This window comes from Grammomys surdaster, unplaced genomic scaffold, assembly GCF_004785775.1.
Source record: "Grammomys surdaster isolate TR1022 unplaced genomic scaffold, NIH_TR_1.0 212, whole genome shotgun sequence".
NCBI lineage: Eukaryota > Metazoa > Chordata > Mammalia > Rodentia > Muridae > Grammomys > Grammomys surdaster.
This window is the reverse complement of record NW_021604657.1, coordinates 655,603-670,643: the sequence shown is the minus strand read 5'-3', so window position 1 is coordinate 670,643 and position 15,041 is coordinate 655,603. Positions and strand designations below refer to the sequence as shown.

Here is a 15,041-nt window from a genome sequence, read left to right as displayed (position 1 = left end):
TACATATGAATGCATGATAGTGCAGCTTTTAATATCTTTTAAAGAGACATTGTTTTAAATCTTTTATATGTCTGATTTCTGAATGACTCCAACCCTGAGTTACCATTTTAAACGAACTTTCGGTCACCAATGTTGCAAATTTTTAATCAAACTCAATAACTTATAAGCCAATAATCTATAACCAAGAAATGTAGAACATATTTACACTTTTAAAACCAATTAGAAACAAAATGGAATGGCTATATATCTTATATATTTAGATCAAACCAAAATGTCTTGCTTTTTTGCTCTAATTTCAAGATAAGGACACCTTGTCACAATGATTTTTCTAGGACAAAACAACTCTTAGCTTCTTTATAGAATCCAAAAGCTACTGGTCTCTTTTTAAAGCAGCTTATGCCAACAATCAATTCCTGGAAAGGCTTTTTCGGCTCAGCTCAACTCTTAGCTACAGGTGTAGGGTAGCTTATCAGCCTCTGCTGTGTATATTAAGACTGCCTTTAAAACAAAGTTAAACTAGACCAAGGGTTGGATACGTAACGGTTTTTGTCTTTTGAACATGTAACACAGAACATACATTTAGACAACGAAACAAAAAACAAACAATTGACACACATGGACATTGGCGCACCAAGGACAGACAACAGACAAAGACATCTAGGAGTCAAAGAGAAACTCAGGACGTCTGCTGAATTTCCTCCTCTTCCTAGGAGAGCTCTGAAACAGCCTTTCCATTCTTTTTTGCTGACACAGCTCAGAGAGAAGACAACTGCTTTTCTGGAACCTTTTCTTTCTCTCTCTCATATTCAAGATCTAACTTTTCATCTTGTTCTTCAGGAGATGTAGCAGGCAGCTATTGTAACACCTCAGTGCCCTGCTTTCTAGTTTTCCAATTCCTTCTAACCCTGCTCTTCTCGCCTGAAGCAGCTTTTAGGCTGCGGCAAATGCCTGGTTGAAATTCTCCTGTCCCAAATTGCTGTCACCTCCTCAGCGAAATAGGCCAACACCTGATCAACCTAGATATACCGTACCCTTCTAAACACACTTCCTGCAAACATGGCCTCCAAAAATTAACCACTAGCGCTAGTATCAATGTCGTTTGCTCCTTACCAAGTGTGTGGGATACTCTCCTTCTTTTTCCATTTTCTGTGAGGCCTCACCAAGACAGCTGTTCGTCAGTTGTTCCCTCATTTTTCTGGGCCCCACTCTATTCAGCTTGTAACTCCAGTTTTAGGGGATCTGACGCCCTCTTCCGGCCTGCCAAGGAGTTAGACACTAAGCTTGCACATCCATATACATAAAAATAAATAAATATAATAAAATAAAAAAGGAGGGAGCCACCACACCTCACATTATTTAAAAACAGAAAGAAAGACAAATCACAGCTTAAATTTCTTTAAAATCTCTCATACCTGGTGTGGTACAGATGCTAATCCCTGCATTGGAAGCAGGAGAATATTTACATTATGTAGTAAGAGTTTGAGGCCAGCCTGGGCTACATGAGACCCCTATTAAAGCAGCTACAAAAAGATCTTCTGTCAATTCTAGAATTCCAAGCAAAACTTGTGTCTTTTACATTTCAAGCCAGGATATTTGCTGCCCTCATTCCTGGGTCCCTCCTTTTCACTCCCTCTCCCCATTCCTTCCCCCTCCTTTCTCTTTACAGGTAGCTTCTTAGGAGCCAGGACCAATAGTAGATCTTAAACATGAGGTGGGTTGACACATCCATGATACCTGACAAGCAGAAGGGAAACCTGTCATATGTGTCATTATCAGAGAGCTGGGCCAGATCATTTCATGTCTATAGCAGAGGAAGTTATTCCCTCCACCCACACCCTTTTCTAAGTTTCCCACAAAGAAGGTAGCTCTCAATGGGAGAGTAAAGAAGAATTTTACAACCTCGCAAGATCATCTAAAGCAAAGAGACTCAGGAGAAGCACCTACCCTGATCCTACAACAAGTCAACTTGCATTTGTTGTAACCTATCCACTTTTCAGATTTTCCAACCCCTTGCATTTTGTTCCAACTAGAGAACCTGTATTCCCTTTACTTGTTGCTCCTCCATTGGTTTGCTGGCTACAGCTTTTCTCCTTAACCATCAGAGCCTCTTTTTCTGATGTCTCTCCACTGATATCACTCAACTTTACCTGAGCTGTTTCCAACATACACAGATCTCAGCACAAGGCCTCTAGGATAGTGTGTGTGTGTGTGTGTGTGTGTGTGTGTGTGTGTACAGGAATAGAGTCACCTGAAACTTAGAAGCCAGCCTGCACTCTCCTTCAGAGATAAGGAATTGAACCCTGAACAGGAACAATGGAATACTCCAGTTCCTGTCCTAAACAGCAGCTCAGGCCACTCCCTGCCCATAGGGGAAGCAGCCCAGCATTGTAAAAAAAGACTCTGATGAATAATTAAGTCACCATTTACAAGAAACTCTAATCTTAGTGCAGTTCAAGGTAAAGACAGACAGCAGCCATGGACAGCCAAGAACAACATTGCCAGAACACTCAGGACACAGGCCTCCAGCCAGACACTGTTAGTATTATTTTTTTCTAAATACTGTCGCCAAAAAAGCTCAAGTCAGAAAGTCTCTGTCCCTCTGGCAACCCCAGCATATCAGTAACAATAACAATAAAAAATAATTAGCTATGATTTAGAATTGCCTATTAAGGGCTCAGCACTGCAAGTTTGTATTACGTTTATTTTAAACATTACCCATCCCTCCATGAAATCTACATGGCATTATTACAGCAAAAGAAATGAAGAGATTAACCTAATTGAAGTCACACTGTTAATAAGAATCAACTCATAAACAGGATATTGCCTGTCTATGCATTTTTATTTACCACCCCTTGGCATTTCTTTCTGCCTAGAGAAACTGTTTCTCCAGATGAAGGTTTTCTTTATTTATCTCTGAATCTTCTACATCTCAACAAAAGAATTTCAATAATTTGGATATATATTGCATAAATATATATTAATTACAGAGGAAAATTTTTTATTTTATTTTATTTTATTTTTAGTGCAGTGAAAAATCTGACCTTTCTTCCCAGAAACCCATACATGTAAATGAGTTTTTCATAAAGGCTATATTCTAGATGAATTTTAGAAATCCACTTGTAATTCAGGTGACTGAAAGCATTTGTGTAAATGTAAAGCATTGTGTCTTCTTCTATAAGAAGCTCTAGGATAGGCCTATGCCTTTCCCTCACAATTTCTGTATATATTGTTGGTACAGGAGGGCCTACTGGTCAACCTTCTACTCTGCACTAGAGCAGAGCAGACTCAGAAGGAACATTGCCAGCTGTCACAAATGGCTCTGGGTTGTTTAAGCTTTGTTCCACTGATAGTTGAGATATTTTTACCTCTGCCATTTTCTGTGTTTTGTCTAACTGTCCAGAGAACAGATAGAAGCCCTTGCAAGTGTCACAGTTTTGGTTTGTTGTACTGAGGACTTGAACAAGATGATAGTAACATGACTTTTCACCAAGTCTTAGAACACCTTGTTCTCCTGTGGCTCCTACTACCACTCTGCACAGGTCCCTCTAGATATGATGACTGAATTCTTATAGCAACTCAGAGTCAGAGTGAAGATGATTGTCATGGCTGAGTAAATGTCCCTTAAACAGAAGGCTATAGGGAGAAGGCCTTGGTAGGAATTCCTATGAAGTTATGACACTGACAGACCTACAGATTCCTTGACTTTAGTCCCTTAAAGAATCTGATGTCTCACATTAGGAAATGATATGTGATAATATGGTTTAGGAAGGCATTCTTGTTGCTTTTTAATTTGTGCTTTTTGCAGTGTGGGACTTTTTGACCTCAAGTACTGAGACCATTTTGCAAATTTCCTTCAGATTCCTTGGAATTTGTTGACAGGAAGTTTGTGTGGAAAGGCCATGTTTGAATCAAATACATTCTCTGAGAGATTCCCTAATTAGAAAGTGTATTTGTGATAGGAAGTGTGTGTGTGTGTGTGTGTGTGTGTGTGTGTGTGTGTCTGGGTGTGTATGCACATGTATGTAGAAATTAGAGGGCAATCCTGTCTATTATGCTCAGAAATGCTGTCCACAGAGAGAACACAATACAAACAAGAAACTGTATTTTGCTTGTTTTAAATTTTGTATAGTAGCATGAAAAGGGGCCCTAAACAGCTAACTTTGACCAATACATTTTTGTTCTTTTGCATACAATCTGCCCTTCCTTCAACTCTCCTTCTGGTCCTAACAGGAAATAGTCATAGATTTAATTAAAACAAAAATTCTTGGCAGTTATCCTTTTTATAGACACATCAAACATCAAAAGTTTTAAAACCACATTACAAAAAGACATTTTGACTTGAAGGAAAAAAAAAAGAAATCTGGAAAAGCCATTTTAAAAATATGGAATGAATGATTCAGATGGCTTGCTTTCTATTTCCTAATACCTTTTAGCTGTATTTCCATAATGACAGGTAAGTAAGACAGATGTGATAGAGAGGAGACAATATTCAAAAGCCCTAAATGCTAACATACAACATCATTCTAAGATGTGTGAGACTGGATAAATGCATACAGTGGTCCTAGGCAACATCAGTAGATAGTTGGAGCTCATTGTCTTTCTTCTTTCTCAAGCCTTCTGCTCAGTGCAGGTGATATGGCACATTCTGAAAAGTGGCTTGATACAGTCCTAGGCTTAGGGATAAACCATGGTTTTCTGCTCAGAGTTACTAGGAACCAGTAGTGGAGTCAGGGCTGTCGCTCCTTTCTGCATTTCAATGTCCTCATCCACTGAAGGCAGATATTTGATAACCAAGGCAGTCTCTCTAAAACATTTTCAGATTCTAATAATATATCTTTGGAGAGATATTTGAAAAAATAATGAACTAACAATTGGCTTCTATATAGTATTATATAATTGCTAAGTTGCTTTCTCATCCAAATTCCTACTTTATGCTATTTTCATTATATACACATTATGGTAATTGTGGTTGAACAGCCTAGAGAAATATTGACTGGTGTTGTGTACCTGTGTCCATGTGCCTTTGGTGAATTGCCTAATCTGTCTATGCCTCATAGTTTTGATGATTAAGTGAGGTTAAGGTATGCATGCTCAAAGACTAGAATAACTTCTGGCCTATGATACACACCTAGAATAATTATCAAAAGCTGATCACTTTTCTTGTGATTGTATGTTTACTTGCCCATGTTCCTAGATTATGACCTTAGTATAAACAAGGATCTTGACTGGATCATTGCTTTTTTCCAGCCTCTAACAAGGTAGTATCTAGGACATAATCACTCATTAGAGAGTCAATAAGTAGATGTTCTGGTCTGAATCACTCTTTCAATTTTTATTCAGCCCTATTTTAGACAGTAAAACAGTAAAACTGTCTTTGGACTTTAGTTAATTGGTTGAGTTTCAGGGGCCTTGTATATCCCCATATTGTTTGATTTAACTTGTGTGGTAATGATGTTAAGAGTCAATTCCCCATCTAGCTAATCATTCTACAGTTTGGGCTTTAGAATGACAGCGACAATGCCAGATGACCATATTCTAAAGCAGAGCTCTTATTCAGTAGAACCCCTACATCCAGTAGAGCAGGCTGGTGACAAATTGTTTTTGTGGTGTCAAGTAAGATTGATTTTCTAGAATTCTGTTGCTTAGGAGTGACTGAAACTGCTTCCATAGATAGAGAACAGTAGAAATATGTGTCTGTTGTCTATATACTCCAGGAAAGCCCTGTGCACATCCTAAACCACTTACAAAGACACTGCCTACAGACTCTTCTTTTAAGCAAGTGCTTGGGAAATGGTTTTTAATTATATCTTTGTGGCAATACCCAACAATTGCTCATTAGCACATAAATTAAGTGGTCTTGTTTTTTCCATTTTAAATGGGCATGTCATCTAGAATACAATCGGCCACAAAAAAAAAAAAAATCAAAAAGTCAGCTCAAGTGTGTGTGTGTGTGTGTGTGTGTGTGTGTGTATCCTAAAGGAAAATGTCAGGGGCTATTCCTTAGGTACTATTCATCTTCTTCTTGAGACAGAACCACTCACTTGCCTATGACCCACTAGTTCAACTACAGAGGATGATCATCAACCACCAGAGATTTACCCATCTCTGGCTTGCCAGTGGTAGAGTTACAAGAGCACAGCCCACACCTTGCTTTTTAAAGGTGGGTTCTTGAGTCCTTGTGCTTGCAAACAAGCTTAAGCTCTTCAAAGGAGACTACAGGCCTGATAAGCTGCTGACAATGCCAGGCCTGGTTCACACCCATCTATTTGTGTTGCCTTTAAAAGGCTTCACTTGTTTGGTTTTGTGCAAAATCTGGAGAGTGGATCAAGCACAAGGCTTTACTCTTGCAAGGCAAATAGCCCATGGAGCTCCATTTATAGCCATTATTTTTTCTTTTTGTGATTTATAAATGTTTCACTTAACATATAACATTAGTACCTATTCACAAGGTACAAAATTATAACAAGGTACAAAATTATAACAATACATACATATATACATACATACTACATACATACATAAATTCATACATATACACACATATACGCACACACATATATATATATATTTATTTATATAAAATGTGCGTGTGTGTGCACAATGTGAGGTGATCAGACCTGCGTAATTAATATTCCCATATTTTCAAATATTGACATTTCTGTGTTGGAGACCTTCACATGCTTCTCTAACTATTTGAAGTGTGTCATCAATGAATTTTATATATAATGTACTCCTGTGTATACAGAATGCTACAACTAATTTTCCTCAACTACATTTTCTATTATCTTCTGTCTCCACGTGGCCCTGTCTTCACTCTACTCACCTCTATTCCAGAAGGCAAGAACTTCCCAGTAATAATTTTGTGCTTTTATGATGACTATCACATGCAAAAGTCACATGTTCATTTGTAACATGTACCCTCTGCAAAAGCCAAGGTCCTACAACAATCACTGGAATCCTCAAAAGGCTTCTAGAGTCACTATCACCAGACCTCTGGGGTCAGTACCTGCTCTGGCTTTTGTTTTGTGACTATACCAGATTTAACCTATGGCCTCATAGGCATTCCATCAGGGAGTTGCATCCCCTGTTCAAACTCTGAGCTATTTGTTGTTATTCTTAATTCTACCCTATATTTCCTGTCATTGACCATTCACTTGGCAAATGTATATGGAGCCTTCCCTGTCAGGCACTATTAATATGAAACGGGAATCTTATTGAATGAGGTAGAAATAGACTTTACATATGCTCTCCTCTATATAATATAAATAAACAGGTTAAGAAGATGGGAACATAATTACATATACAAAACCATAATGCCTATCACTTATATAGACCAGCACTATATACTCCAGATGTACTTAATTCAATCTCAAAATACGCTTACATGATAAGTGTTTGTCTGTGTTAGGGAGAGTGGAAGTTTGTTATGACATACAACAAACCAGTATAGAAGGCTAAATTCTAATTTGTGTTTGTTTGCTTTTTATTTGATGTATGTTTTGCCCTCCACACAAAGACAGGCAAACTAGCCTCTCCTTAAAGGAATTATGATTCCTATGTCTGATGTTGTTAGAATCAGCCAGCTGCTTATTAATTTCATTCTAAGAATTTAGCTAAAACTTTAGTGCTTTTTTAAAGCATGATGTACTTGGAAGTAGATACATTAAACAATTCTCCAAAATGCAATGGTGTCCATGGCTGTAGACATTGTTTATTCTGTTTAGAAATTGATTAAATTTGTTCTTTGACAAACTCATACATATGTATAATACATTCTGATTACTCTTACCCATTACTTCATATTATCTCCCTCCACCTGTGGTATCTTCCCTCTCTCCAAGTCTGCTTCCCACATTTACTCTGTTTTCTGGCTTACTAACTTTACTCAGGGCTCTCTGTCTGGCTGCACATTTGGATATAGCCACAGGAAGCTGGTTGGTTCACTGTTGGAATGACAACTGAAAGCAATGTCTGAACTTCCCCAAGAATCCATCAGTTGCCAATAATTCACTAAAGACAGTTAGGGCTCCAGGAGCTCACCCTAGGTCTGGTCTGTGATTGGCTGTTGACAGGCCCAGTCTTGTGCAGGAAACTGCAGCTGCTTCGAGATTATGTCTACAAAGGCTGTGTCATGCCCTGAAGATAGCTGTGTACAGCCCTTCTCCCTAGCTTCTGGCTCTTACATTCTTTCCCCTCCCTCTTCCACAATGTTCTCTGAACCTTAGACTGGGTAATTTATAAATGTTTAGGGCTCAACCATTAATTCATTTCTGCACTTTAAGCAGTCACGAGTGACTCCCTTGACTTTGTCTTCTAGGAAAAAAACCTATGACTTTGTCTTCTAGGACACAATTCTAGGCAGTGAGATGTCGCATTTTTTGAATCAGTCTTCCTGTGGCAAACATTTAGTTTAGATGACTAATCCACCCATTTGAACTTCTCTCTAGTGGCATGAGGGGCTTGTGATTGTTTATTCAATCGTAATATTTTTGTTTTTGCAATGTCAAATTACATAGGGACAGAGTTTGTTGAGACCTACCTGGGTTCCTTCATTGCTAACTCAGAATTTAACTGCTTTCCCCAAAGAAGTGGATCCTTGCTTCTCCACAGCAACTCACCCTAGGATATATGTCTACTTTCTAACTGGCATGCCTCAGAAATGTCCAGGGAGCCTGACTTCACATTCCTTTGATACTGAAATCACATCAACCTGTTAGGCCATTGGACTTCTGCAGGGTAGAGAGGATTGGGCTGGCTTCCTCTCATCTTCAGAATATTTGACTAGAGTCAAGCATTTTTTCTCATGGTTTCTTGACTTATAAGAGGCAAGGTGGGCTACGAGTCTGACTGCACTAAACTTTGTGCAGACTTAATGCTTTGTGACTCTTGAATGCCAAACAATAATCTCCTTTATCTTGTTTATTGAATATTTTGCCTTAAACTCACTATGTGACTGAGTTTGGTGACCTTAAATGTCTGCCATTTCTTGCTTTACCTCAAGTGTTGGCACTGAATGCATGTACCAACACATCTGGCATTGTATGCATGTACCAACACATATGGCATTACATGCATGTATACCCTGGTGTTATGTGGTGCTTGTAAATTAAACTCATGATTCCTTGCATCTTACATAACACTATACCCTCTGAGATATATCCCCAGCCTACTTTTGCTTTTTATTGATTTTAAACATAAAGACCATCCCACATATCCTCTATTGGTGTGTTGGATAGAATAATTATGAGTTAAGCATCAAAATACTAAGCAATGTATAAACTCTGTACACTGGGTCTCTTCTCATTGTCTCCTGTACTCCATTAAATTCAGTCTTCATTTTGTACAGAAAGGTAATGTTATTAACCTTAGGCCCCACAATAACCACAGTGACTGAATTGTTAACCCTGGTTATCTGCCTGTGCACAGCTTCTCTTAACAGCCACAAACATTTGTTCAGTTAAGCTAGGAGAATTTATCATCTTATAGGCCTTAAAAATGTATTTATCTACTTCTGTCTCCCATGTGGGAGCCGAAGGGTGTCTAGAAACAGGGAAGCGTGAGGAGCGAAGAAGTTCAAAGAGAAGATAATTGTGTTTTCAGGTTGCTGAGAAAGAAATGCTCCTCAGTAAATCAAAATAATTTTATTCTCCTAAAATAGAACCTGGCAGCCCAGTATCCATGGGAATATATATTTAGGTCACAATGGAGACCTGGTTCTTGGTCCTGAGTGCTTAGGCCTTGATGTCTAGCCATTCAACAGCTCAGCCATCAATGTACTAACAGTTTTCATTGGACATGTTGTTTAATCTCTTCAAGACTTTCTCTTCTTATATTTAAAATCGAAAACTATTTTTATGTTGAATAACTCAGGACTTCCAGCTTCTCAGCAGCCATGCAGGTGGCTTCTCTCATTTCTCAATGAGTGAACATACTATAGATTCAGTGGTTCTACTACACAGCGTCTCATAAAGGTTAAACTGTCAACAAAGGAAACTAATATGCACAACGTGGAGGCTGTAAACACAAGCCTTCCATTATTCTTCAATATTCTATCATTAACATAGACTTCTTTAAACTGAAGTTTTATTGGATGGGGAAGGACACATGTCCATGGTGCACATGTATGGTGGTCAAAAACAACTTCCATCATATGAGTTCTAAGGCTAGTTTGGGTCTTAGGCTTGAAGGCAAGTGCCTTTACTCACCAAACTACCCTACCAGCCCTAACATCATATACAGGAGATGATAGTCCATGGTTTTGGATTAGCATTCACTAATAAATGTATATGTGATATCATCAGATTCATATGTGTTCACACATTAAATACTGGACACAAAATTTGACTGCTTTAAATCTAAATTTGATCCTATGGTTTTTCTTTTGTATTTTTTCTTTTTTTCTTCTTTGTTTTCAAATGAAAAGTTTACCAGATAATAAATACTCTCTGCTGTTTGTAATTAGCCTTGGAGGTGGGGAGAGAAAAACCATGTGTCCTGGTAAATTAATTCTGATGTTTGGTTTATATACTCAAGGCTCTATATGGGTGGGAACCACTACCTCTTCAGAAAAAAAAAGCTTTTAGTATAAAAAAAAAAACACATAAAACTAAAGTTAAATAAATTTACTTTTATTTTTTATAGTGGCTATAGTGGCAAGAAATAAAAAAAAAATGTTCAAAGTCCAGAGATTAGGAGAATCACAAGGTACAGACTGATGTTCAGTCCAGCAGTGTTTTCCAGTCTTTAGTGGATTGGTACCTGGGTATGGCTGGACTTACACATGCATCAGAGTAAGAAAACAGGCCTGGCATAATAGCAACTGGCAATCTTTGCATGGGTGGATTAGGAAGAAGGAGGACCCATAGAGAGATGGTGAGGAACAACATTATGAAACCTTCTTGGCTTTGAGTGCCCACAGTGACATCAGATACAGCTTAATTTTAGAATATATATTTACCATGGGTGAGGCCCTGGGTTCTGTCCTCACCACTGCAAATAAAAGAAAGAAGTCTCAGGATGCTTCCCAAATCACTTCCTGACATGTGGTAACATGTTTTCCACATCTGGACAGCCTTATCATTTAACCCGTATAACATGAACCCTTCTTGCTTAACTCCACCTTAGTGTAACAGTCAAGTCTTTTGTTCTTTACTCTGTGTCCTGGGGACCAACACAAGGTGATGTAGTTATACTATTTATTAGTACATGGGCAGGGATCTTCTTTGAGCCCAAGGATAATGAATAGGATAAAGATGATTTATGGTAATGATAAGGATAATGAATTGTCACGCTGTCAGGATGCTTATGAGAAGATTCCACAGCAGGGGCTGCGGAGAGAGATGAGCTGATGACATTCTTACCACAGGAGCATAAGTACCTGAGTTCAAGTCATCATCACCAACATAAAAATGCTAATACCATAAAAGCAAAAAAAGGAGGAGGAGGGATAGGATAGGGGGTTAATGGTGGGGAGAATGGGGAAAGGGAATAACATCTGAAATGTAAATAAATAAAATATTGAATTAAAAATGCCAATACAGTGATATGTCTATGTGAACACTACTCTGGGGAGGCAGGGGCAGAAGGACGCCTTGGAATTAATGGCCAGCCAGTCTAGCAGAAACAATGAGCTCCAGAGTCACTGAGTGACCCTGTCTGAAAAAATAAAATGAAGAGTAATTAAGGAAGACTCCAGAATTGCCTCTGTGCCGTGTACTAATCCCTGCCCATGTACTAATAATAATTGTCCGCATGCCTACATTCCCACAGACATATAAAGTTACATAAACATACACAATGAAAATTAAATAAAAAAAAGGAAATTCCCATAGAATCAAAAGAATGTCCTGATGAGGTAGAGAGGCAGCATGGCCTCTGGCACATTTCATAAGGACAGGACTTACTTGGAGGCACCACAAACTATAAATGAGAAACCAATCTCAAACATACTAGGTAGTTTTAATTTGGCCTACTCCCCCATAGTTTTGTATACTGGGGAACTTATTGTTAGCTGATGGGCTTTGGGGAGGCGAGAGCTCGAATCTTACACATAATTTGATCTCCCGATAGACTCATGATGCTGTACCCTTCTTAGGAGATAGGAAGCAGTAGGAGGAACCTAGTTTAGAGGGATTACATTGCAGGAATATGTCATGGGAGCTTCACCTTGCTATAGCTCATGTCTGTATTCCTTTCTCAGCCTTCTGTTAACCATAGTGGAAGACACTTGCCCCACAGCTCCCTCCCTGATATGATGGACTAAATCTATGAAATTGTCCACAAGCTAATCTTCCCTTTTTCAGTTCTACAGTGAGAAGATAGCTAACAGGTAGTTTGCTGGTCGCAACATTTAAAGACTAGAACCTATCATCACTAATAGATAGAAGACTGGGTGGGATGCATCAATATCAACAAAAATGGGCTTCAGAACAAACTTTACCCTTTACCTTCAGAAGGGTAAACTGAGGCACTCTAAAATAACAGTCGTGACAGTCCTAAATGGACAGATTTGTGTCTAATAACAGAACAAAAAGTCTGACTATGCAAATTTAAGCAATAGCTTGTGTTTATAAGACTAATTTTTCAGTAATCAAAAAACATACAAAGAGAAAATGAGACAGGATATGAAGGGTTGAATGACATCACAGGACAACTGGATTAAAGTTATTACCACTGCACAGTAGACATGCATCAAGGTATGTAAAAAATTAAATGAGACAGGCCATTTTCTTGGTTATGAATTAAACTTCAACAAATGTGGAATATTAAATACCATAAGGTATATTTCTGAACTGTGTGTTTCTTTTGTTAGGACTGTCATAAGAAAATACTGTACACTAGGGGTCTTAAGCAACAGATGTTTGTTATTCCGATTCTGAAGGCTTGAAGTTCAAGGTCAGCATTCTGGTACTTTTCTTGTAAAGCCCAATTCTCTGGTTCATAGACAGCTGCCTTGTTTGTCACTTCACCTCTCCCTGGTCCTTCCTTTGTCTGGGTTAAGTGTCTACTAATCCTGTCATTGTAAAGACTCCAGCAGTAGGGGATTGGCCCTGTTCTAATGACCCCATAACTTAATTACCACTTTAAAAGCCCTGTCTCCAAAAGTAGTCACATTTTGAGGTACTGAGCTAATGCTGGAAACTTTGAACATTTTGGGTACACAATTTAGTTAAAAATCAGATGAAATTGAATTGGAAAACAGTATGAAGATGAGAATAAAACCCATAAACATCAGAAATCACACAAGACATACAGATTCAAGACACAATCACAAGTTGAATAAAATATTTGTGGTTGAATGAAATTGAAATTAAAACATCCCACACTGTTGTAGGATACAGAAAAAAAAATGATGCCTTCTGAAAGGCTAGTGACATCAAACAGTTTACAGAAGGAAATCATGAAGTTCTGAATCAACCAGCTAAGATTTTACTTAAAAGAATAGAAAACAAGGTCAAGAAAAAAGACAAGGCAAGCAAAGAGGTGGTCAAGAGCAGCCAACAGCAGAATCAGACACAGGAAAACAGTGAAAAGAAATAATAAAGTTCTGTGGATAGAGAAATAAAGCAGCTATAACTGTAACAAGACATACACATGTACACACACAATGAGAAGAAGGGAGTGGCAGAGAGGGAGACAGAAAGAGAGATTATCAATGTCATTAACCTGTCCATATACATCAAATGGATAATATGCTTACATGAACTCACATTACATGTATGTTATTTATATGCACCTATCCACTTACATACACAACTGTGTTAACTGTGTTACTGTTATATGTGTCCCTTGAAAATAGACATGTGTACGAGATGTACAAATGCATATCTCCACACAATTTTGACATATATTGGACAACCTAGATGGAAGCTCAACTCTCAGAAAAGACTAAACTTTTATAATAATTTTGTAATATAAATTTTTATAGTAAGACTAATTTTAATAATTGAAACAAGGCCAAGATTGAACTGATAATTAGAATAATCTAAAAAGTATTATGAGGTGGTTAACAGTTTAAAACAAAACAACCACCCAATATTCAGAGTCTTAATCATATCTGTTCTATAAAATCTCTTCCAGAGAGTAGAAAGAAAAGAACACTTTCCAGCTATTTTTAGAAGTGCAACATTACCTTGATGTCAGCGCCAGAAGTAGTATAAAAAGATACCCATCACAAAGCCATGAGTCTCAATATTATAAGCTCAAAAGATATTTTTAAAAAACAAATCTAGCAATATGCTTTTTAAAAGAGCTGCACAAATAAAAAAATGTTTATCCTTAGAATCACAGAATGGTTACTATTTGAAGTCATTTTGTACTTCAACAAACGAATTAGGAATAAATGTGGCACTGGCCTGGAGAGATAGCTCAGTGGTTATAGGAGTTCACTGCTCTTACAGAGGATGCAAATTCAGTTCTCAGCGCAAATGCCAAGGTGTTCCCAACTGCCTGTGACTCCAGCACCAGGGAATCTGCTTCTCTTCTGGCCTCTTTGGACACCAGCAAGAGTCTCTCTCTCTCTCTCTCTCTCTCTCTCTCTCTCTCTCTCTCTCTCTCTCTCTCTCTCTCTCACACACACACACACACACACACACACACATTTTGTGAAAAGAAATGCAGCAGATCTTATACAGGTTCTGTGTTCCATATGCTAAAAATGTACAAAGTTAGAGAGACATAGGTAGTAATTCTCAATGCCTGAAAATGTCAATAAATCCCTCATTGATGGTTAATGTCCACTGTTAAGTTGATGGGATTTAAAATCACCAGAGAAATATCTCCAGGGTTGTATGCGAAAATGTCTCCAGAATGTTGAATGAGAAAACAAAAAAACAAAAACAAAAAACAAAACAACAAAAAAAAAACCATACATCCTGAGTGTGGGCAACACCATCCTTGGACTGGGTTCGCAGACCAAATAATGAGAAAGAGAGTTGAGTACCAGCATTCCTGTTTCTCGGCTTCCTAACTATGGATGCAGTGTAACCAGCTGCTTCACACTTCAGCTACTGTGCCTTATCTGCCATGATGGACGATCTCTA

The 15,041-nt window shown here is 38.1% G+C and overlaps 1 long non-coding RNA gene across 1 annotated transcript in view; it reads right to left on the bottom strand.

The window, feature by feature from the left end:
• Nucleotides 1-880: 880 nt before the first annotated feature.
• LOC114625017 overlaps nucleotides 881-15,041 on the bottom strand; it is a 34,377-nt gene continuing 20,216 nt past the window's right edge. The window contains exon 3 of the long non-coding RNA XR_003711996.1: nucleotides 881-1,257. This is a non-coding gene — a long non-coding RNA (uncharacterized LOC114625017). The remainder of the gene's footprint in view (nucleotides 1,258-15,041) is intronic.